We start from the raw sequence: 26,066 nt of genomic DNA on the forward strand, positions 1-26,066 counted from the left end.
CACTCCCCGGGCCACACCGGCTCTCTCATCTACGTATAGAGTAAATGGTTTGGTGAGGTCTGGGAGGGCCAAAGCGGGGGCTGACAGCAAGGCTTTTTTTATGTGGTCAAAAGCTTTTTGATGTTCCTCAGTCCAGGTAAAAGGGATGCTTTCCTTTGTTAAGGGATACAGGGGTGCAGCTAGGGAAGCAAACCCAGGGATCCAGAGCCTGCAGAATCCTGCAGTGCCCAGAAATTCACGGACCTGTCTGGGGGTCGTGGGAGCGGGGATTTTCATAACAGTAGCCTTTCGGGCCGGGGTCAGCCATCTTTTTCCCCCCTTGAGTAGGTACCCCAGATAGGTGACCTCTCTTTGGCAGAGCTGGGCCTTTTTAGCCGATACCCGGTACCCTAATTTACTCAATTCCTGTAGGAGCTTTTGTGTCCCTTCTTTGCAGTCTCTATATGTGGGGGCTGCCACCAAGAGGTCGTCTACATATTGGAGTAGCACTACCTGAGGGTTGAGGGCCCTAAAGGGGGCCAAATCTCGGTGGAGGGCCTCGTCGAAGAGAGTGGGAGAGTTCTTGAACCCTTGGGGCAGCCGTGTCCAGGTCAACTGACCTGCGTTACCTTTTTCTGGGTCTTTCCACTCGAACGCGAATAGCGGCTGGCTGCTGGGGTGTAGCCTGAGGCAGAAAAAGGCATCCTTGAGATCTAAGACTGAATACCAAGTGTGGCAGGGCGGAAGGGAACTCAGAAGGCTGTAAGGGTTTGGGACGGTGGGATGAATACCCTGTACCCTTTTATTAATTTCTCTCAGGTCTTGGACTGGCCGATAGTCATTGGTCCCTGGCTTTTTTACAGGTAGTAGAGGGGTATTCCAGGGCGATTGACAGGGCACCAGGACCCCTAGGTCTAAGAACCTCTGGATGTGGGGTCTGATACCTTCCCGGGCTTCCTTGCTCATTGGATATTGTCGAACAGCCACCGGTGAGGCACCTGATCTTAGTTCCACTACCACTGGTGGGACTTGATTGGCCAGTCCCATGCCTGCCCTCTCTGCCCATACAGTGGGAAAAAGTTGGAGCCAGGATGGGTCGATAGAGGAGGGACCTGGCTTTTCATGTAGCCGGTATTCTTCTTCTAGGTTCAGGGTCAGGCACAGTGTAGGGCGGTCTTCCCATGTTACTTGTGGGCCCTCAGCAGAAAACTGGATCTGGGCCTTTAGTTTGGTTAAGAGGTCCCTACCCAACAAAGGGGCGGGGCACTCGGGTATGACCAGAAAGGAGTGGGTCACCTGTTTATGTCCAGCCTTTAAAAGTCTCTTTGTGGTCCAGGGGTAGACTTTGCTCCCTGTTGCTCCTTGTACGACTGTCCGTCTGGACCCTACCCTTCCCAGGGGTTGGGTCAAAACTGAATGTTCAGCCCCGGTATCGACCAGGAACTCAATGGGAGTCCCCTCCACAGTCAGCGTTATCCTGGGTTCGGGGAGGGGGTCCGAACCTTGACTCCCCTAGTCATCTAGGGACAGAACTTTGGCTTCTCTGACGTTTTTCTTTCGGGGACATTCTCTTGCCCAGTGACCCTTTTCTTTACAGTATGCGCACTGGTCTTTGTCCAGAGGAGATCTTTTATCCCTAGGTGTCTTTCTTGCCTGGTTGCTCAGATTCCCTGTCTGCCTATCTCTAAAACCTTTTTCACTTACCACTGCGGCCAAAATCCTAGTCAAGTTTTTTTCTTGGCGCTTATCGCGCCGCCTTTCTCTCTCTTCTGCCTCTTTTTTTTCTCTTTCTTCTCTTTCTTCTTCTGTCTCCCTTTTGTGGTACACCTTTTCTGCCTCCCTCACTAAATCTTGCAAGGAATAATCTTGGAGCCCCTCTAGCCTCTGTAACTTTTTTCTAATATCTGGGGCTGACTGTCCGATGAAGGCCATGGTAACTGCAGCCTGCTGCCCCTCAGAAGAGGGCTCAAACGGAGTGTATCTCCTATAGGCCTCCATTAGGCGTTCTAAGAAAACCGAAGGGGGTTCTGCCGGTCCTTGTAAGACCTCTCTTACCTTAGCCAAATTAGTGGGGCGCCGAGCTGCCCCTTTGAGACCTGCCACTAGAGTCCGGCGGTAGACCAGGAGACGCTCCCTACCTGCGGCTGTGTTGTAGTCCCACTGAGGTCGATTGAGGGGGAAGGCCTCATTAATGAGGTTGTCGAGTTGAGTGGGGGCCCCGTTGTCCCCCAGGACATTCTTGCGGGCCTCAAGGAGAATCCTTTCTCGTTCCTCCGTGGTGAAGAGAATCTGTAGGAGCTGTTGGCAATCGTCCCAGGTGGGCTGATGAGAAAACATAAGAGACTCAAGGAGCCCCGTGAGTCCTGCTGGATTTTCAGAAAAAGAAGGATGATTAGATTTCCAATTATAAAGATCTGCTGAAGAGAAAGGCCAATATTGCAGAGGGACTAGGCCGTTGGGCTCGGCTGGGGGTCCTATGGCTCGGAGGGGTAAAATCACAGTGGAGTCAGGACCCGAGTCGTCTGCCGGACTGCGGGCACGGCGACTCCTGGTCCCCGCGGCTGGTCCCTCAGGATCGGAAATATCGGGCGCCTGGACCGGCGCCGGTCCGACCGCCTGAGGGGCCAGGGGAGGTGGCAGGGCTACCGGATAGGGCGGGGGCTCAGAGAGAAGGAGCGAGTCGTCTGTTGCCGGGTAGATGGGGGGTCGGGGAGGAGCGGATGGCCTCTCTGGACTGGAGACGACAGCGACCTTGACAGAGGGCGGCATCCATGATGGGGGACTCTGGGCGAGGTCTTGCCACACCACGATATATGGAACTTGGTCCGGGTGTCCCCCGATTTCCTGAAAGACAATCCTTTTAACTGCGGAAATGACAGAGACATTAAAAGTTCCTTCCGGCGGCCACCCGACACCGAACGTGGGCCACTCGGAGGAACAAAAGGTCCGCCATTTTCCCTTTCTGATTTCCATGGACAGATTGTGAGCCCTTGCTCTCACGTCCCTCCAGTGATCTAGAGTGAGGGAGAGAGGGGTAGAGTTATTTTGTCCCATTTCGAAGAGAGGGACCACGACACAGAGGCCTATCAGGAACAAAACAAAAAGAAACCAGAAACGGCGGCGAGATCGAGTAGCGTAGAGACAAAAGAAGGAGTCAGATGGCAGAGCGCGCCTCTCTAGACGCGGCAGTGGGATCAGAGCATAATGATCCTCTCCTGAGGGGTCCACCAGGCGTCCCTGGTCCTCCCCTGATCCTGGGACGTCTCCCAGGATTACCGGGCGGTGAGCCCCCGAACACGTCTGTTCGCTACTCACACGTCGCTCCCAGAGCGATCAGCCCGGAACAAACTGAAACCAAAATGCGCGCACTCAGAAGGACAGTCAGAGTTACGGAGTCAGACACAGAAACGAGACACGGAGCGATCGCTGGCCAGCTTACCTCCCGTTGGTGGGTCGGTGGTCCTTGGGTGGGGGTCTGATCCCGGACGAGCCCCCAAATGAGAGACCCTCCCAAGGAACAACGAGACCACGGCTCCGGATGCAATTAGCAAGAGGTTTTATTGAACATACGGGTACCCGGGCGGCTCAGTCTCTCGGTAGACTGGCGCGCCGAGTAGAGTTTTTGAGCTTGTTTTATAGCAAAAAGCGCGGGTACAGAAGCGAGAAGCAAGGTAATTGGTCGGTTTAAACAAGGCCAGGGAAAAGCGCGGGTACAGAAGCGAGAAGCAAGGTAATTGGTCGGTTTAAACAAGGCCAGGGAAAAAGCGCGGGTCATGTGGGAGTTCTTGAAACAGCTGAAGGGCGCCCTGGAAACTGCTTGTTGAATTTTTTTTTTTTTTACTAGGGTATTTTTCTGTGCCTTGCGGAATGGCGTTACTGCGGCTAGCTTGGAAAACACTTCTTTCACAATCTCCTCTCTCCTCCGTTCATACTCTCTCCAGTCTATGCCCAGGCCCTCAATTACATCTGTATGTTGGCAAATTCCAAGTTGAGCTCCTTGCCCATATTTACAACAGTCCACGTTACCTCTCCACTTGGATGCTTTAGAGGAAGTTCAGATGAACTGACCTCATTATCTTTCCCCCCAAAACTTGCCCTTCTGCCAGCATACTTAAAGCCAGAACCCGGGGCCATCTTCCACCTGTCCCTCTTCTGCCTCACAGTGTCCCCACCACCATCTCTATCTCCTGAAGCCGCCCATTATGTTCACGTCCCCTGCCTCATACTAATTCAAGTCAATCTCATCTTTTGCCTGGTGCACAGCAAGAGTCTTCCATTGAGCCCTTTCCGCTCTCACCCTCTGCAATCCATTCACTGCTGTCCCGTCCAAGAGATGTAAACCTGGTTACGTCAATCCCCAACTTCAAATCAGCTCTTCAGCATTTTCTCGTTTCCCTCGGAAATAAGTTTGCATCCCTTCACAGGCCCAGGAGGCCCCGGGTGGTCAGCCTCCCGGCTACCACTCTAGCGTCACTTTCTGACACCCTCCCCTTGCTCTTTACATGTGGCCTTCTTTGAGCTTCTGGATCGTTCAGGTTTTGTTTTTGAATTTTTTCTTCTCACCATTGTACATGCTCCTATTTCTCATGCAGAATGCTCTTCTACTCCATCTTCATAATTTTTTTTTTCTTTTTTTACCTTCCTGGCAAATGTGCACTGTACTCCATAACACATCCAATTGCTTGTTCAATAGCTTTATTCCTTGGAGAATGTATTATGCTTTCTAGAGCAGGGCCTCTGCCAAAAGCTTTCTGCCTAGTTAGGTGCCTGACACATAGTAGTTGTTTATTAATAAATGTTTGTTGAGTAAATAAAGAATCCCTAAACCTCTGAGTGTCTCCTGCTCAAAAAAATTTTCAAGTGGAAGTGTGAATTTCTCCACCCATCCCTTCCATCAGCCAATTCTTGAGGTGGTCTAGGGCATCTAACAAGTAATAAAAACAAATAGAAGTGACAGTTCTATGAAACAAAGAACACTTCCTGGAAGAAAAAAATATTGTAACACTTTCTATGTAGTATTTACATAAATGGTTTGAAAAGGTTTGGGGAAGGTTTGAGAAGCCAAATTATCATGAAGGAAAAAAATGGCCTCAAGTTTCAATGACATAGTCAGCAACTTTAGGCATTTCAGATGGAGACTGATTGTTACCAATCTTACTACCATTTGAATGTCCAAATCGCTAATTTCATGCCTTTTCAAGATCCATGGTAGCTTTCTACCCAACACCAACCCAGTGTTTAATCTCTTTTTTACTTTCTGGTTTCATTTTACAAATATCGATTATGAGACAATTACTGTATCAGGTAGATTTAGTAAGATAACCATCACATAGTTCTAGCCCTTTCCACTTGCTATTAAAACCATGGAAACCCTCTGATATAACGTGATGATTTAGAGGGAAGAATCTGTGTCCAGTAAGGTGTGGCTTGAATCTCACCTATGCCACTTACTAGATTTGTGAGTTTCAGCACATTTCCTACATCTCTGACCTTCAGTTTTCTTATCTTTGAAATGAGTAAAAACCTATTTTAGGCAGGACAGTTTTCTGGGTGGCCTTGGACAAACCCAGTTCTCTCTTCTTCTTGCTTATAATTCTCAAGAATAACCATAGAATGTGCTCGGAATGCAATATCCTGAGATATGAAAGAGCTGGTCAGAACCATCCAGGCTCTGATCCAGGCCCTCCTAGAAACAAGAGGCCCTTCAATGCTTTCACACAGCAATCCATGGTGCCCCTGGGTATAAAACTTAGACTGGGTTGCTTTCCTGGGTCCCTCAGCTGCCATGCAGATGAGATTCCATCTGCCCTGGGCAGCTCTCCTGAGCCTTGGGGGACCAGCTTGCCTTGAATTCTAGGCTTCTACTGTCCCTTGCTGCCTATTGTAAGTAACAAATTTGCTTCATGTAACTTATTGTGTGTGTAAGTGTTTCGTCTCACCAGATTTGGGCTAGTAGTAGAAACTGCAGTCCAAGATGCAGTGTGCTGAAATGGTAACCAGTGCACAGTGAACCTGCTTCACAAAATACCCAAAACAACCATCAAAACTACCAACAGAATTAAATGAGGTAGCTTTTGAAGCATCTAGCATGTGCTTTGCATGTAAGTACTCAGTAAAGTAGAATTACCTGTAATAACCCTGTAACAATCCAATACGACAACTAAATATGCCATTAAAAAACTAAGCTAAGGAAAAGCATTTCATTTTTCACTGTAAATAAACACAAATAACTCTTTTAATAAGTTTTCAGTTTCTGCATCTATGCTGCAAGATGACATTTTACTATGTGAGTGCATCATCTAGCACAGACATGTGCTTAATAAAATACTTGATAATTACATAAGAAGTACTTTAGATTAGTGGTCTCAAAAGTGAGGTGTGTACTCATTAGGGCAAAAAATGAAATATTAGAGCGTGATTTCATATATGTTTTTATCTCTAACCCAAGAAACAAAAGTTTAGTAACATTTAATCCACAAAGATGATTTTGGTACTCACCCTCAGTCTATGAGGAAATATTGAGAGATCTACAACATGGAGGGTTTGACAGCAGTACCCTCAGGAGTGATGTTGCTTTCAGAGTCTGCAAGATATTGTAGTCTACTTGTGCCTGCAGATTAAATTATTAGGTTGAAACCAATCTAGCCCTCACAAAGAAGACCAGTGGCTAGGAAAATTCCTGCAAACACTAGGATTGAAGTAACACTAATAATGAAACCACAAGCAAACACCAAGAAAACGGAAAAACTGACATTTCTTTTATTACAAATACTGGCTCTTTATCAGTCATATTATGAAAAAACAAACAATAGTAATCCTAACATATTCAACATATTACTCTCCCTAAAATTTAATATTCTGTCATTGAGCTCAATGTTTTTGTACATTAACAAATAAAATATAATCAAGTAATGGCTAAATGATTAATTCATCTTTTGTAATATATTTTAGCATACATTTTATAATAATGATGATATTTATTAAGTTTGTACATGTGCTAGTTCTTGTTCTAAGCACTTTACATATGTTAACTCTCTTAATCCTCAAGATAACCTATAAAGTAGATCCTATTATCATCTTTATTGAATCAGTATGTAAGCTGAGGCCCTAAAAAATGATTTAACTTATAAGTTCATGTATTCAGTAAGTGGAGGAATTTGGGCAATCTGAGCCCAGAGTCCATGCTCTTAGGCTAATGTATACATAAGTAAATATACATATGTTATGGTCTTTTTGTTTTTACTAATAGCAGTGTTTTATCAAGAAAATTAAAATCCTCACTTTAAAGTGAAGGTAGTAGAATAGACCACCCCAAAGTATGCCATATTGACATAAGGATTATTTTGAGCTGGAGGCAATTGAGAAAAACCAGATACAAGGAAAGCTCTCTGCCCTCTGCCTATTTGCCTAAAAGCAGGACGTAAATTTACAAAGGTGTTCCTCTTGTCCTTTCTACCAGGGAGGACAAATTTAATCACCACAATTTATACCATTACCAGCCTGGAGATGGCACCAGAGGAATCCACATAACTACTCACCGGTCTTTATCTACCACTAGTTATCCATCGTATTTGCCTTACCTAGTTTTTTTTTTTTTTTTTTTTTTTTTTTTTTTGCCACCCCTAGAGACTCAAGGTCCTTCTCCTTTGTTTTTCACATCTTTAAAAATGCACTGCTGTTTGTTGAAGATGCTGTATAAGCTGGAATTCTAAGCCACCTCTCTGAGTTACTTTTTGAGTTTTCTCCCTTGTATATATGAAATATACATAAATAAACTTCTGTTTCTTTTTCTCTTGTTAATCTGACTTTTGTTGCTGGGGCCCTAGCTGACAACTTAGAAAGGCAGAGAGAAAATTATTTTTCCTTCCCTACAAAACCACAGAGAAGAGACCCCTGGCAGAGAATTCTGGAAAAAAATGGCAACATGCCAGTCCAAATGTTAATCTGCCTTTTCTAGACCAAATGTTGTTAGGGAAGAGAGAAAATGAATGCAACAAGATCTTGGTCTTTGTAGGAGAGAAGTGGTGTGCAGCTTTCTCCTTTGTGAGCTGATGTGAGCCTGGACACAGAATCAAACTTGTAAATTGAGTCCTTTCCATCCAGAGGCTGAAAAAATGAGAGAGAATTCTGGGAAACAGAAAGTATACTCTGGGTGCAATGGTGGAGACAGGAACTCTGCCTGCTTCTGCCATCCACTCCTTACCTGAGCTACTCTAACAACCAGACCAGAGATCCCGAGACAGGCAAAAACTCACATCTCATCTAAGGGGTCTTATTAGCAAAATAAAGGAAAAAGAAAAAAGAAAAAAAAAAAAGAAAGAAAGAGAAAAAAGAAAAAAGTCAATCCACCTAACTACTGAAGAGGTGTCTTCATTTTCTTTTGCTATATAACAAATTATCACAAAGTTAGCACTTAAACTAATTTATGATTTCACAGGAGTCTGGGCACAGCTTAGCTGGGTTCTCTGCTCAGCATCTTACCAAGCTGAAATCAAAGTGTTAGCCAGGGATGCGCTCTCATCTGAGTTCAGGATCCTCTACCCAGCTCATTCGAGTTGTTGTCAGGATTTAGTTCCTTGCAGTTGTATGACAGATTCTCATTTTCTGGTTGGCTATTGGCTAGGAGTCAAATGGAAGAAATATCTCAACGTGTAAACTGATGAAATCATCTCGGCTCCTAAGATAATAGCCTCTAATCCTAGCTACCTAGCCCTCTTATAACATGGCAGCTTACCTCTACAAGGCCAGCAGAAGAATAATGTATCATAATCTTGGGAGAACATAAACTAATAAAGGGGTAACAATCCCAGCCACCTGCACCAAGGCAAGGGGATTATCCTGGGTATGTGCACCAGGAGGAAAGAATCTTGGGGACTGTTTTAGTCAGGATTCTCCAGGGAGACAGAAACTATAGGATGTATAGTTTATTCGGAAAATTGGCTCTCTCTATTGTGGAGGCTGAGAAGTTGTCTGCAAGCTGGAAAACCAGAGTCTGGTAATGTGACTCAGTCCAAATCCAAAGGCCTCAGAACCAAGGAAGCTGATGGTATAACTCTCAGACTGAAGCTCAATGCCTGAGAGCTGGGGAGGCTCTGGGTGCAAGTCCCAGATTACAAAAACCAGATGACCTGGAGTTCTGATGTCCAAGGGCAGGAGAAGAAGGGTGTCCTGCTTCTGGAAGAGAGAGCTCCAATTTGCCTTTCTTCCACCTTTTTTGTTCCATATGGGTCACAGTCCACTGACTCACACATCAGTCTCCTCTGAAAATACCCTCACAGACACAACTGAGGAAGCCCAATCATTCTACTCAAAAGCAAAACCACCCAGGTTTCCCTTTCAGCAGAATAGCTAATGCTTGATCAGCTGTGTGGGCATCTCTTAATCCAGTCAAGTTGACACCCAACATCAACCATCACGGGAACCACCTTAGAATTCTGCTACCATAAGGAAAAAGACAGCAATGTGAAAAAAATAATAATACTGAGGAGTTTCTGTTCCATAAAAAATGAAACACGATTTCTCTACTACACAATTTAGGAGGTTAAGTATGCCCACTATTAAGCCCAGACATGGAGCCAAAAAGAAAGAGTGGACAAAATACCTCAAAATGTAAAATGATGAAATCATCCTAGAAAATGTAAAAGGCTTGAAGGATAGATTCTAGAATACTGAAATGTGGTTACTATATTTCCATAAAAAGATAAAGTAACAAATAAAGGATGGGAAGTAAATCAACGACAGAAGAATAAAATTTCTGCATTGAAAACAGACTGTGTCTACAGGTCTCAGTCCTGACTGATGTCAGCATAGTGTGGTAAAATTTGTGAAGTTAAGAATTAAAAATACCTACAAGTATTTAAACAGAGAAAAGTTAACTTCAAAGAAATAAATATCGTATTGACATGATGACACTTAAGGCCACTCTAAAAGCTAGAAAATGGTGGAATACTGCTAAGAAAAAAACAGCTTAATTCAACAATCCTATACCCGGCCACGATGCCATTCATCTGTCACAGCATAAATATATACTCGAGAATTTGCAAGAAGACTGAGAAGTTGTGAAACACATAACAGAGCTTAGGGAAATACGTGCCTGCGTACTTCACCTAACACAAATAAAGTGGAACCAAACCTCACACCGGCAAAAACAAATAAGGGCTAAAACAGTGATGAGCCATGAACCTTCCAATTTATACAGATAATTGAAACAGATGATGATAGACCATCCAAAAATATGTGCTGCAATTGCTTGAAACACAATAAGGTATTTAGAAAAATACTGTAATGATAAAAGGCAACATTTAAAAGACAATATAACAGTAACAAACCCATATAGAACACACTAAGGAGCTAACCAGAAAATGCAAATATTCAAGAGATTCCAGGAGAACCAGATAAAAACATCCCTGGAGTCTTTAATCTGCTTCAGTCAGAATTAAATAACTCTAGTAAACTAAAAACAAAAAGACTGCAGAGGAGTTTAATAATACAAAAATAAAATAATCAAGAAAAAAATTAATAGGCATACATACTCACATCTCTAGAACAAATAATAAAAAAATTGGCATAAGAATGGAACTTTTATGAAAATCAGTATGGACTTGTCCACAAAGAAAACTTAAACACATTTTCAAAGCAGAAATCACATTCTCTGATCATAATCCAATAAATATAGAAATAAATAATAAAAACTTGGCAAGAAAATTACTTGGAAACTGAGATACATTCCTAGCTAACACTTAGGTTGAAAAAGAAATCAATGGGAAATTTAATACTACCTAGAAAAAAATTAAAAAGTGACTACTTGATATTAAAAACTATGAAAGACAAGAAAAGCTGTTCACAGAGAAAACTAGATAGGTTTCATTATTGAAAAAGAAAGGCTAAAGAAATAAAGAACCATATTCATCACATGAAATAAGAGAAAAAGCAGTTCTTAGGATTACTCCTTTTGGGATTTTTTTGGTGGGTATATAAAATAATCCATAGCATATAATGGATCAGAACTTTGGGTGTATATATAACCAGCAAAATTTACTTTGTTTAAATAAAAAATCCTAGTGTGTATCAAATCTAAGCCATAAATAGTTCTTAGTAACAGCTGGTTAATTCAGGCAGAATGAATAACGAGATCTGTTTAACTATAAAATCAGAGTATGAATTTGAAAAATTATTGAACACTGGTAAGAATAAAGTCAAATAAAATAAAATAAAATAAAATAACAACAAGAAAACACCCGAAGAACTATATGGTATTTTCTGATGATGTCTACAACAATCTTTTCTGTAAGACTATCCCTACTAAAGGGACAGGCTTTATTTTTGGTATGCACAAATATGATGTAAGAAGTTTGAAAGCAGAGATGTTTTAGGATGCTAAGTCTTACAAATATCCCCAAAGAGCCAGATCCAGATGAGATTCCTCCACATCTCAGGATGCAAAATTTCTCTAATGAAGAACACCTTGTTCTTGGGGGCCCACAGAAAAAACTCAAGAATATTTTTAAAACTCACTATTGAATGAAGCACCTTTGTGTTCGTAAAAACCTGGCTCTTTGCACCTTCCCCTAAAATTATCATAAAACAGCCAATATAATAGATGAAAACCAGGAAATATACAACAGCACAGAAAATCAAAGTTAGGTGCTGTACACTTGCCAAAACACTAGAGGTTCCAAAGAACACTACAAACCAAACTGGGTGACAAAACATAGACGGAGACTTAACCATGTAATGAGTACATATAAATAGAGAAGGAAAAAGAACTAAGTCTTTTATAGCTAATAAACAATAAGAAATAACTTTACACACATATACATATATACACATAAACAAAGAAATAAAATAGTTAATAAACATTTAAACCTCAACAGAAATCAAAGGCTGTACATTAAGACTATAGTCATATACCATTTGCCCCTCAAATTAGTAAAATAAGGGCCGAACCCATGGCTCACTCGGAAGAGTGCGGTGCTGGGAGCGCCGAGGCCGCAGGTTTGGATCCTGTAAAGGGATGGCCGGTGCACTCACTGGCTGAGTGTGGTGCAGGCGACACCAAGCCAAGGGTTGAGAGCCCCTTACCAGTCACAAAAAAAAAAAAAAGAGTAAAATAATAATTATTAATAGTATAAGATTTAGTGCTTGAGAAGGTACATTGTGATAGATACAAACAGTTGGTGAGACTGTCAATTGAAACAACATTTTTGGAAAATAATTGTGCAGATTGTTTCCAGAAACTAAAAAGTGTTTATATCCTTTGACCCCATTGCTATTTTTCTAGAATTCTATCTTAATGAGGCCTCTTCACCACAGTCTTATGGTAGGAAAAAAATTCAAAAGAAAATAAATGCCCAACAACTTATGATTAATTAAGTACATTTATGGATCATCCATAATATTACATAATCATTAAAGTATCACTTATTAAAAGTTATAATGATACAGAAAAATGTTGTATAATTTTAATGAAACATGCAGTCTAACAGTCTATGTTAAATCACAATGTAAAAATTGTAAGAAAAATGCTGGAATAAGATGCAAGAATACATTAACAATAAATACATTAGGGAAAAATTTGAATTTTGTTTTAAAGAGTGTGGTTTACTCTGAAAGGCTAATGTTTACAAGATTGGTTAAATTAGCTGAATTCTCTTATAACTTGGTTCCATGACAGTTTTGTAATTTACATAAGGAGTTATTTGTCCATGTTCTACAAACTATTGCTTTGTTTTGATTAAATTTATTTTCTTTTAATGCCATATCATATCAAGTCTCAGCTGAGGTCTTGGATATGCCTATTATAACATTGTGAATTCACGTATAAGACATTTCAGATTGCTTTGGTAATCAGTTATATTGAGAGCTTTTAATATCAAGATACCTGGAACCAGAAGTATTATTCCCTGTTATACCCATTTAAAAATTATGGAATTTTTGTCTTGCCATATTTCTTACTTATCTAATTCTCACGTTTTGTCCTCTATTTGCAGTCTTGTATGGCAGTTGTATTAGGGGTTTTTCTTCCCTTCATCAAATTCAGATTAAAAACAAGAGACAGAGTTTTATAGTTCTTCCAAATATACTTTTTGTGGTTTTCACCAAGTATATACTGAACCCTACTCTTTATTTCGTTCACTACCATGGACATACCCTGCTGTTTTGTTCTCATACTTTTATTCTCTCCAAGTATCACAAAACCAGCAGAATTGAAATTGTCACTGGTCCCTCCCCTCTACCCCATACCCAGCCGATCCCTTAATTTTATTTCAGAACATTCAGTGTCTAGAGTTGTATCAGAAATTTTTATCCCAACGTATAATGTATTCCCACTTGCTTCAGCAGAAATGAGTCGCCCTGAGAAAATGTAAGTTACCAAGACTTCATTTATATTTTTTAAAATGCAAGTCCAGGAATGCAGGCACTGTGGAAGGACTACACCTATCTTCCATCTAATACCTTCCTGACCTCTTGGTGTGAAGTGATCACCAATGCCACGACCTTCTAGAGTTGACAAGACCTCTTCTACCTGCACTTCCTGGGCCTTCTTACCTGAATCCTCCTATGATTAGCTAGTGATAAATCCTCTTCAAGATGTTCTGAGTTTCCACTGATGAAAAAAACCCTTATCTATTTTAAACATCCAAGGGTAAAGAGTTTCCTTTCCTCTTTCTTCCACTTCTCTCTTGCAACAGATATACTATCACACTCAGAATTCTGTTCTGTGAGAATTCCTTCCATTTAAATATTCTTTAACAAGATAACTCTTGCTTAAAGTGTATAAGAATCACTTGGAAAGATTTTCCTTAAATGACTGTAGTTTCCTAAGCCTAAAAATGATTGATACTGTTTTTGAATAATAAACTAATTAATTCATGGAACATAAGAACAACTGTCACATAGGCATTAACATTAAATAATATCATAATATTAAAAATATAGTACAGACCAAAAGTACAGGACATACATTTTCCAGCTCTACAACTTCCTCAGAATTGGGCTGGCTAAGGAAAGCTTGGGTTGTGAGCGCCCATTTCATGTTCTTAGTTTATCTCTCCCAGAGAAAAAATCAGACTTAACCTGTAATATGGACATTTCTGCTTTCCCCCTAACACCCTGTCCTGCTTGACTTTGAATTTTTTTCCAGGGTGAGTAAGAAGCACAGCAGAGAGAAACATGACTTAATATGCAAGCCCAAGCAATATCATATGACAATATCATTAGTCATTTCAAGCTCCTCTAGAGTACTTCACATGTTTTTTTTTTCTCCATCACACTGGAGGCATATGAAACGGATGACCTGGATCACCAGCAAGGCACACACAGGGTCTTTGTGAGCCATTTGAGCAGAGATTTGGCCCCCATTTCTACAGGAGGCCACCAGGATGTGGCACTCACCGGGAGCCAGAGAGCACAGGAAAAGCAACGCAATGTCTTTTGCCTCCTACCAGTTCCCCCATCTCTTTTTTTTTTCTTTTCTGATTCCTTTGTTGTTTTAATCCATCATGGGAAAGGCCAAGTCATGAAATGCCAGTGTGCAAAGGAGCCTGCACAATCAGGTCGCTGGCCTGGAAGGCATGAACTCAGAACACCTGTGGCTGTTAATGAAAGAGAAACTGCCTTTCATTCAGGGATCACACTTTTCCAAAATCCTGTCCTACATGAACTTGTTGCCTTCTATTCATTATCTATTTGAAAAGGCAAACCTTTAAAAAATATGTACACATTCAACTGGGCAATTTACTATCATTGTTGCAGAACTTAATGTCCACAATAGGCCTCATGCAGGCTATGCAAAGTCATTGTAAAAGGAAACAGAATGCCCCTCAGTAGCTGAACTAATGCCTCCCAGAGGAGATTTCTCACTGGGGAATGGGAAATTTGCTACAAAAAATAAAGTCTGATAATCAAAGATGATTGATGATAAGTATAGCCAAAATAATGTTAATAATGACAAATAACAATTCACTCTTATAAAGTAAAGGAAAAAAATTGCATTTCCATGTTTTCTTACTTACTGGGAAGATGAGTAGCTATCATTAAAACCATTATTGCTGCTGTCAAAATGCAGACATGGAATAAATCAAAAACTGTCACAAAGAACACTTATGTATTGATGGTTTAATGTATGATGGAGCCAGAAAGAAAAAAAAAATGTTCAGAATATAGGATGCTGCTCACCCAGAGGCTACATGCAGGTACAGAACAAGAGGTATTAAGGATTGTTAAGCAGGAAGGGAAATGTTAAAAGATGATCTGTCAAGTTTTACTAAGGTAGATTCGATGTGCTGAAATAGTACATATTTTAATTTAATCAAGATCATGCAGATCAATACTAAATTTGGAGGCAAATTAATAAGATCTATAAAATAAAAATAAAATTTTAATTTGAGTAAAAAGCAGTAATTTTTATATCAATTTACCAAAAGCAGCTGATAATCAATGTTAAGAGTCCTGACTTAATTTCTGGAAGCAGACAACTTGGAAGGATATATATTCTGCAGATAGAGATGTAACTGATAATGGGTTTAGGAACAAATTTTCTATGCTGGAGCTCAGAAGATTCAGGAATGCTGAACACTATTTAGCAGAGCTAGGAAATTAATTCACATCTATCTTAACCCAAAGCCTGTGTGCTCTCTGGCTCACTATGGCTTACATGCTAAAATCTCTCCCTGTGAATCCATAAAATGTGCTATTTCACCTACAGGGATTTCACAAACCATTTAAGTATGCAAACAGGAAAAAAATTAGTTCATAGTTTCTTCATTACTGTTATGGACTGCATGTTTGTGTCCTACCCAAATTCAGATGTTGAAACCCTAACCCCCAATAGGATGGTGCTGTGGTTTGAACGTTTCCCCAAACCTCACTGAAGCTTGATCCCCACTGAAACAGTGTTAAGAGGGTGGGAAATCAGACTACGGTTTTTGAAAGGTGGGACCTCTGGGAGGTGATTGGATCATGAAGACTTTGTTCTCATGAATGGATTAATCCATTCATGGAAACAGGTTCATGGTTTAATGGGTTATCAGAGCGTGACTGGTGGCTTAACAAGGAGAACAAGTGAGCATGTGGAAATGTGCTCTTGCTCACCCTGTGCCAGGTGATTGTCTGTATCACCATGGAGCTCTGTAAAGATTTCCCATCAAGAAGAAGGCCCTCACCAGAAGTACTTCCTGGACCTTGGACTTCCCAGCCTCCCAAACTGCAGGAAATAAATTTCATTTCTTTATAAATCACCCAGTTTCAGGTATTCTGTTATCAGCAAAGAAAAGTGGACTAATACAGATGGTACTAGAAGGTGAGGCCTTTGGGAGGTAATTAGGACATATGGGTGAAGCCCCTATGATGGGACTAGTGTCACAGGAAGAGGAGGAAAGCTTGCCCACTTGGTTTCTACCATATGATGCCACATATTGGTGGTCTGCAACCTGGAAGAGGGCCCTCATCAGAACCTGACCATGCTGGCACCCTGAGGTTGGACTTCTAGCCACCAAAACTGAGTAATAAATTTCTGTTTATAAGCCACCCAGTCTATGGTACTTTTGTTATAGCAGCCCGACTAAGATATTACCCATCTATCTAACTTGTTTCGCATAAAACAAGAAGGCATAGTACATGCCCTCAATAAGCTCTGATTTACATCTAATCAGAGATTAGAATTTGGAAAATCTTTTTATTTACAGAAGGCTTCAGCCTCAGTCAGAAGATGGAAAAGAAGTGATGTCAATATCCATAGTGTAAAGCTGTTTTAAAACACCCCCTAAAGAACATTTAAACTTTAGTAATCAAGGTCAAGAATTATTTTTGCAAATAGCATAAAGTTGTATAACTGTTACTCAAACTAGGTATGTAAGAAGAAAACTCATATGGTTAAGCATTATTTCCAATTTAGTCTAGAAGGAAAAAAAAATGCACTTAAAGTATGCTGTCATCCCTTGGTATCCACAGGGGACTGGTTTCACGACCTCCCAAGGACACCAAAATCCACTAGTGCTCAAGTCCCTAATATAAAATGGCATAGTATTTGCATATAACCTACACACATTCTCTCACATACTTTAAATCATCTCTAGATTACTTATAATACCTAATACAATGTAAATGCTATGTAAATAGTTGTTATACTGTATTGTTATAAAATGACAAGGAACAATGACAAGGGGGAAAGTCTGTACATGTTCAATACAGATGCAATCATATATATACATATATGTGTGTGTGTGTTTGTGTGTGTGTGTGTGTGTGTATAGACACACACATACATACAGCTTTCTCGTTACCAAGTTGATGGTCTCTGTCCTCTTACCTCCTTGGATTAAAAAGTCTCTAAGATGTGTTTATCTTGTGAACTACTACATTTAATTTCCATTTAAATTATACAGTGAGCATTAATTGACTGTCTTCTCACAGTCTACTGGGAATATGTTTTTGTAGTTATATCTACAGATGCTTATGAGCATGTACAGTGCAGTTGTTTTACATTTAGAGAGCAGAGTCAGGAAACTTATGAATTGCAAAGTCACCTGTCAAAGGAGTAGCTCTTTTATTCTTTTTTAAAATATGTATTGTAAGAATTTATGATGGAAACTGCCTCAGTCTATCCCTAAAGTATGGAACTGACTGACAGACAATGCTCTTTCTAAGGTGAGTCCTTTTTTAAGATGTGATCCACTCTCTTTATAGATGTAAGAACAAGAAACCAACCCTGAGACATAGGTAGGTAATTCTCAGTTTTAAAATAGGCTTTATTCCCAAAATCTAAAAAGCAGTTGTTCCAACCAAGTGCTTTTCCCCTACTAGCAATTGTAAGCATAGCAATCATGTTGCTGAAATACCTCACAAAGTTCACCCAACAATTAATAGAGTTGAAATGTGACCAAAGATCTATGTCCTGAGACCAGATCCAACCATGCAGAGAGGAAGGGGGAAGGATGACAAAATAAAGCTTTTCCCTTTTATAGCTAATGGCAGGGATTACCTCAAAAGGGTTTTGAAATAGGCAAATTGTGTCGGGAGTTATCTCACTTCATTTTTTATTCTCTTCCCTTGGTGCATGGCACCTCTCTCCACCGGTGACCCTAATCCCAGGGCCCTGATAGTCTTTATCTCCCCTATTGCATCCCCCTTCTCCCCCAGACTTACTTCCAGAAGCCATTTACTTCATTTTCCTGAAATCACATCTCAGAGTTATTTTGTACAGCGGTTCTCGGGTTGGAGTTACGAAAAAAACATTTAAGTTGATTTAAACTCTGTACCTCGTTTTCCACTGGCGTGAAATGGTAATAGACCTTTGCGTAAATCACATGATGGTAGTGAGGAATAAAATTTTAAGTATAGACTGTATGAAGACATAGTGTCAACTAAATTGCAAGCCAAATTCTAAGTATTATTTTGTTGGACAAATTTATACAAATGTATGAAGGAGTCATGGTCTGTTAACACTTTGAGAATTTTATACATTTTAGCAAGTGGGTGATAACTGATTCTAACTAATATCTAACTGGTAAAATTTCAGATAGTGTTAAAAACATAGGTGAAAAAGAGTAATTTGGAAGAAAGATGCTCTGTACAAGGGGATGGATCATCCAGACAGAAGCTCCACAGTCTGCCAACGCCAGGGTCCCAGAGGGTCACCCGACTTTCTCAGGTTTTTTTTTCCCCATATTTCTCTTCTCCAAAATTACTAGTTTGTAATATATACACATAACACATATATAGAGGGTATATATAATTTTGTAAATAAGTAATCTTGAAGGAGTTACACACAAGTAGTTTTATGGCAAGGACAAAGGAGCCTTCATATGTTTCTGGGGAGTTCCTGTCACTGTTTTCTGGGAAGAAGGGGACAAGATGTGAAGGAGTGGCCATTCGTTAGTAAAGTCATCTGTAAATGGTAAGGAGTGATCAATGGTATTATTATCCAAGTGGCCACTGGGATGTCTCCAGTGTGATGGTTCAAAAAATTATTTCCAGAAAATGATTCAAGTCATTCCAGAAAATGATTCAATCATTGAGTCAAGTCAATGATTCGAGTCTATAATTTCTCCTATGTGGGTAAAGGCCAGCCATTTTTCATCTTAAATAGATAGCCCATAATCTAAGTGTGCTTCTTAAAATGCATGAGTGATGTTCAACCACAGAACTTGCTTTGGAACATGTTTTAGACTGATAAAATAGGACAGGGTATATAAAATGGTATATGGCCAGAGACAGATTTTCACTGGACTGAGAATGGGCTGGGTCACTTTTAGTTTATTGTGTGTTCTTGCCACTCTTCACAGTTAGATAATGGTAAGGATAATTTGATACTCTGCTTTAGGATGAAAATATTTCTCCTTACAACATCTTACACTGAAAAGTATTTTCTTAACTCGGTAGGGCACTTAGGTAAAGACTTAAGGCATAATATTACAGGTCTTTAACCCACAATGGCCTTTGCTCTAACCCCAGCCACTGACTGTGATGTCTGAAATTTCCTCAAGGCAGGTAAGTCATCATGGGGCCAAGAAAGCATTAAGAGCACTAAATGCTACCTGATCAGGAAAGCTAATGATGGGCTGAGAGTGGAAATCCCAGACAACTGAAAGGCAGCATGTTGTCTGTACCAAATTCTTATCACTGTATAATAACCATTCCAAATTTAGTGCCTTAAAACAAGAATCATTTATTTGTTTATGTTTTTGCAATTTGGACAGACTAGGTCAGAAGGGCTTGTCTCTGTGTGGTTTCAGCTGGGGTCACTCAAGAGGCTACATTCAGTAGGAGCTCAGCTGAGAGTGCTGGAACATCCAAGCTGGCATGCTCCTGTCTGATGCCTCAGCTGGGATGGCTGGAATATATAGGGGCCCAGTGGACATCTCTCTCTTCCTCTCTCAATCTCTCTCCATATAGTCTTTGCAGCAGGGTAACTAGATCTCGTTATGAGTTCCAAGAAAGTGAAAGCAGAAGTTTTAGGTCTCTTAAGGCTTAGGCCCAGCACTGTTACAGCTTCACTTCTCTGACATTGCCATTGGTCAAAACAACTCACAACACAGCCTCAATTCAAGGGGAGGGTAAATAGACTGTACCTCTTGGTGGAAGGAGCAGATATAGATAGATAGATAGATAGATAGATAGACAGACAGACAGACAGATAGATAGATAGATGGATAGATAGATAGATAGATAGATGAATGAATGAATGAATGAATGAATGAACGAATGAACGAACGAACAAACAAACAAACAAATAAACAAACAAACAAATAAATAAACAAATAAACATATATATATATATATGGCCATCTTTAGTCCACACTAATGTCCCTGCATGTAAAGTTCGGCAGTCACTCCAAACCAGTTAGAGAGTAGTTCAGAAGGGGAACTGATTATGATCTAAAGATAATTGTTGCTGTTCTTGCTGTTGCTGTTGTTTTGTTTTCAGTTTCACAGATTTCTGACCTGGTTCACTCATCCACTCTGAGTTCACTCTGGCCCTACACTTAAGTCTGACCATTTGCAACCTCTTCAGTGCCCATTTTCAGAGCAAAAATCTATAAAACGGCAGTGGAAAGCTACAGCTCACAGTGGCTGCTTTTGTAAATAAAGTTTTTTGGAAAACATCTCTATCCAGTCATTTGCGTATTGTTTATGGTTATTTGGGGGCTATAATAGCAAAGTTGAGCAGTTGTGACGAAGACCTTATGGACCACAAAGCCAAAGATATTTACTTTAAAAACTTGTTAAGTTTGCTAGGTCTACTGTCACAGAGCACCGCAGAGCAGGTGGCCTAAAGAACAGAAATTTATTGTCCCAGTTCCGGAGTCTAGAAGTCTGAGATCAGGGTGTTGGCAGGGTTGACGCCTTCCGAGGGCTGCTAGGGAAGGATCTGTCCCTGGACTCTGTCCTTGGCTTAGAGTTGGACATCCTCTCTGTGTCTTCATGTAATCTTCCCTCTGTGCCTGTCTGCATCCAAATTTCCTCTTCTTATAATACGGACACCAGTCATATTGCATTAGGAACCACCAGAATGTTCTCAGTTTTAATTTGATTTCTTCTGCAAAGGCCCTATCTTTAAATAAGGTCATATTCTAAGGTCCTGTGAGTTAGGAATTCAACACAGGAATTTGCAAGGGCTGCGGGCACAATTCAACCCATAACAATGGCCCTTTAGAAATAGAAATAGTATGGTGACACCTGGAATAGAGAAAAGAAGGCAAATCCAGCTGTTATAAGCCCTGGATTCTAGTTTCAATTCCCCTTTTACTAACTGGGTCACTACAGACAACTCACCAAAACTCTTTGATACTGTTTACATCAATATATGGGGTTCAATGGTACTTGGACTGCACAGCACACAGAGTGATAGTAAGATCAATTTGGGATGCTGTGCAAGAAAGCAGCGTGAAGAATAAAAGGTGTTGCAAGTGAGTTCTATGTATATGACGTATTGGGATAATTTGCTGACATTCAACTCTGGGGCTTTGTCCATTTGAACTTGACCTTGGATCTCATTCAGTAGGAAATATATTAGAAGCTTCCTCCTGGTTGGAGAAAAAAATGATCTCTGTGGTCAAATTTGTTCAATGCTTCTGAATCATGCTGCTCAATACTGACCTGCAGTTTTCATAATTTCTGAGAGCTTCTTTCAGGAGCTTTTGACTCACAATTTCTTCTTGTGTGTCCCACCTGCCTACCTGGTTTACCCCTTGCCTAGCATCCCTCTGGCACAGCTAGTCTCAGACTCCTGCCTTGTATCTGAAAGAGTTTCTAGAACCAAACTGCCTCCAAAGCCTGACCCATCCTGGATCTGTACTTCCATCTCTGTGTTCTGCCTCCTGTACCTCAAAAAAAGCACCTAGAAAACTTGGACTTTTCCCTCTGATAGTAAGTTGCGTAAGTCAGATCATTTAGAGCTTATAAGACATGTTGTTAAATAAGGGAGGCATCTTAGTCTGTCCAAGCTGCTATAACAAAATACCATAAAGTGGGTAGCTTATAAACAGCAGAAATTTATTTCTCCCAGTTCTGAAAGCTGGGAAGTTCAAGATCAAGGCACTAGAAGATTTGGTGTCTGGCAGGGGCGCACTTTCTCATAGAAGTCACCTTCTTACTGGGTCACTCAAGAGGTGAAGGATCTCTCTTGTGCTTATTTTATAAGGGCACTAACCCCAATCATGAGGGTTTTGCCCTTATGACCAAACCACTTCTCAAAGGCTCCATTTCCTAACCATCACCTGGGGGTTAGAATTTTAATGTATGAATTTTGGAGGAATACAAATATTTAAACCACAGCAGGAGGAAAGATAATTACATTTATTTCATACAATGAACATTATTTTCTGTTTGCCCATTTTCTGTGTGTGTGTGTGTGTGTATGGTCAATTTCCTCTTAGCCTCTTAGTTTGTGTTTTTCAACTTAAAGATCATTTTTTAAAAGTTTAGGAAAAATGTGTGCATTTTATGGAATGCAGAAAAATTGGTTCTAAATTAAATTAAATATTAGTCTAAAGTGGTAAACGCAACTAAACAAAAAGTCTCCCCAACAGAACAATGAAATCATCTGACCTCAGCAAAACTAAACATTAGGTTTTGGCGGCTATGAGTTCAAGTACATAGTTCCACTCAGTAGAGCCAAGATAGCACTCATTTTGGAATTTGCTTTTAACGAAGAAAAATGGGTGCTGTTAATCTTACCTTGACAAATTATGAAATGCTATCCAATTTTTCCCATGTTGATATGCTACCTTGCCTTTTTTTTCCTATTTGCTGGGCTTGAACTTTCCAAATGTTCGAGTCAGACAGCACAGCAAAGTCACTTTACTGAAATGGGTATGTGTCACTGTCACTCTGGAAAAAGAGATGGCAGTGCTATATGCCATAACCAAAAGTCACTCAACCATAGTATTCGATCACTCTGCCAGGTATTTGCCAGAGATTGCATGCTGAAGGGTCCTAAAATCCTCAGCAAATATAATCATAACATTGCTCATTACTCCTAAGCTATCTCTATTTGCTGTGACATTTTAGCAACAAAGCCATACATACTCAATGTTATTAGTGATACGAGTGATTCAGGTATGGCTCTCCTCAACTAAACTTCATATCAATTGAGAGAAAATAATCAAGTAAAAAAAAAATCCAGTTTCTTTGACTCTGGGTTAATTCTAACCAATTCATTAAGCTTTAACTTGATGCTGTATCTATGTTTTGTTGAATTGTAATTTATGGAAAAGATTTAGTCGAAGATAGGGGTGAAATTAAAAAGTGTAAAATGAGCTGAGGTCTCTACTCTGTCATTTTAAAAACAGAGGCGATCTCCCATTATCCAATAGAATAGAATTAATAAAAGTTATATATAATGTCATAATAGATTTTATTTTGTTAGAACAACATTATTACATCTGATTGTAAATCACATGAATACTTTCTAGCAACCAAAAGAAAAAAAATCGCACTGTTGATAATTGTGTAGTTTCCCATATACCAAAATGTATGAGGGGTGTATGCTACTTGTATCATTAAATTCTTATTATATTATAATGTAGTAATCTAATTTCTCTAAGTGCCTCATTATTTTTTCATTTTAACTGCCAAATGCACATATATTTTATGCTGTTAGTGAATTAAATGGAAATATGCTAAACAGATTGATATTCTGGATTCACTCTGTGATTTAAATGTACTGATTATAGTGTAAATTAAGACAAGGAAAAATATGCTATTTCCTGTAGGCCACACCCTGTGGTTTATAATAATAATATCCATGGTTTATAATATCAGTATTGTGACTAGAAGCATATTACATGCAAACAACTGGTGTGATAAGTAATATGATTTTATTTTATTTTATTTTATTTATTTTTTTTTTTTTGTCGTTTTTTCGTGACCGGCACTCAGCCAGTGAGTGCACCGGTCAGTCCTATATAGGATCCGAACCCGCGGCGGGAGCGTCGCGGCGCTGCCAGCGCAGCACTCTACCAAGTGCGCCACAGGCTCGGCCCAAGTAATATGATTTTAAATGAGTGTAGTTGCTTATTTGAATCAGAATTTCTGAGATGCCAGCTACATTTAAGCTCTTAAAACATCTGTGGGTAAATTGCATTGTTAAGTGCCCAGCACAACCTAATGAGAATATAGTCACTTAGTAACTTACCTACCATCCCCAGTGATGACAACTCTTGGACGAAGTTAGATATGATTAGCATAGAGGGATAGAACAAAACAGAACGGTTTTTCACTTATCTATGACTGAGTCACAAATCATACCAAAACTTAGTCACTAAAATAAATAAATAAATAAATAAATAACCACTTATTTGGCTCAGAATTGTGAGTGTTGGTAATTTTGGTTGTGCTCAGTTGAGCTGTTCATCTGGTCATGGCAGGACACGTTCATGAGTTGTGGTCAGCTGTAAGTTAGGCTGGTAGCTATGCTGATCTTGGCTGGGCTCTCTCCATGTCTGGACCCCAGCTGGGACAACTGAGCTTGTGTGGCCCTGGTGATTGGTCTCTCATCACCCTGCAGACTAGCTTGGGCTTATTCACATGGCCTCCTAAGAAATCAATCAAAAGCACTTAGGGCCTCGTGAAGCCTGGGCATGGAGTTGCCCATACTACCTATCACTTCCACTAAAGTCTATCAGCTGAGCCAGCCCTGGTTTAGGAGTGGAGAGATTTAGGAGGAGAGAGACTCTGCCCTGTGATGGGAGGAGCTGTGAGGTCTCAGGCCTAGATATAGGTAAGGGTAGAAAATTGCACCCATTTTTGTAAACAATCTCCCACACGTGGTGACTTATTAAAAGTGATATTTTGGATAAACATATTGAAAGAGTTCATCAGCGCTATTGTTAGTAGGACTAGTTAAAGGGCCACAAATACTGCCAGAGACTGGGGAAAGCCCAAATCTTGCCCTATGAATCATCTATAGCCCTTTCTGTCCCCTGCCATGGGGTTTCAAAGAATGATTACACAAAAAGCCTGTAGCTAAATGAAATTCATTTATTATTTTATTGATAACTGCTGCCAGGCCCTGATAATCTGTGGCAGGCTGGGTAGAGGAAGGACATTGGTAAGAACTATTTAGTATAGCCCTCTAACATTTCATCAAGTCCCCATGGACAAAGACCTATGGAAAAGAGACTGACTATATGTCTTTAATATGAAAACCTTTACTCACTAGGAAAACATAATTCAGTGAATATTCTGGACTTCTGACCATTACGATTAGCAATTGTTCCTCTTTTAGGATATTGATAGCTAGGAAGGAGGTGGTCAGGAATGGGCCTGACATGCCTCTGTCACTTCAAACCCCAAACTCTATGCAAAAAGTGAAGACAAAAACAATAATAACAAAGATAGCTTGAAGCTGGGTCTCCTGCCAAAATCTCAGCCAGACTGATGCAGGTGCTTTGTGCATATCACCAGCTCTGTCTATCCCTCCTCACAAAGCAATAACTCAGTAAGCTTGTGGTTTTACCCTTTGGGACAAGCTGACAGATAAAAATATGCTTATAACTTTGTAATAACTTTTCCAGCTGCAATATTGACCTGGTGGCTATTCCTGTAGTTTCTACCTCTTTCATAATTCAATATGTATAAAAATATTTTTCGAGTATTTAATCCAAGTTCATAATTTAATCCTAGGACAGTAAAGAAAAATAACCAGAATCCCCAGACTAGAACTGCTAATCCCAGCTCTATCAGTAGATAGCTGTGTGATCTTAAACATCACTAAAGTAAAAATACCTTCCTCTACTTATTTCTTCTTATCAGCATTTACGTATGCCTGAGTCTTTTGCAGTTTACACACACAGAAACACACACACACACACACACACACACACACACACACACATCAAAATTAAAGCCTCCTCCAATGCCATTTTTAGTTTCTGTCCAGTGATCACTCTCGCCCACCTCTGCCTTTAGTCAAATCTCTACTGTAATTCCCTCCATCTCCTCATGTCCCCCTCCTGTGTGAGCCCGCTCCAGTGTGGCTTTAGCCCCGGCAGTCCCACCAAACTTCTACTAAGTCCGTGAGTGCCTACCGTCTTACTCAACCCAGCGGAAGTTTTCAATACTCATCTTTTGTTTGGTCCATATTT

Source organism: Cynocephalus volans, chromosome 16 (assembly GCF_027409185.1).
Source record: "Cynocephalus volans isolate mCynVol1 chromosome 16, mCynVol1.pri, whole genome shotgun sequence".
Taxonomy (NCBI): domain Eukaryota; kingdom Metazoa; phylum Chordata; class Mammalia; order Dermoptera; family Cynocephalidae; genus Cynocephalus; species Cynocephalus volans.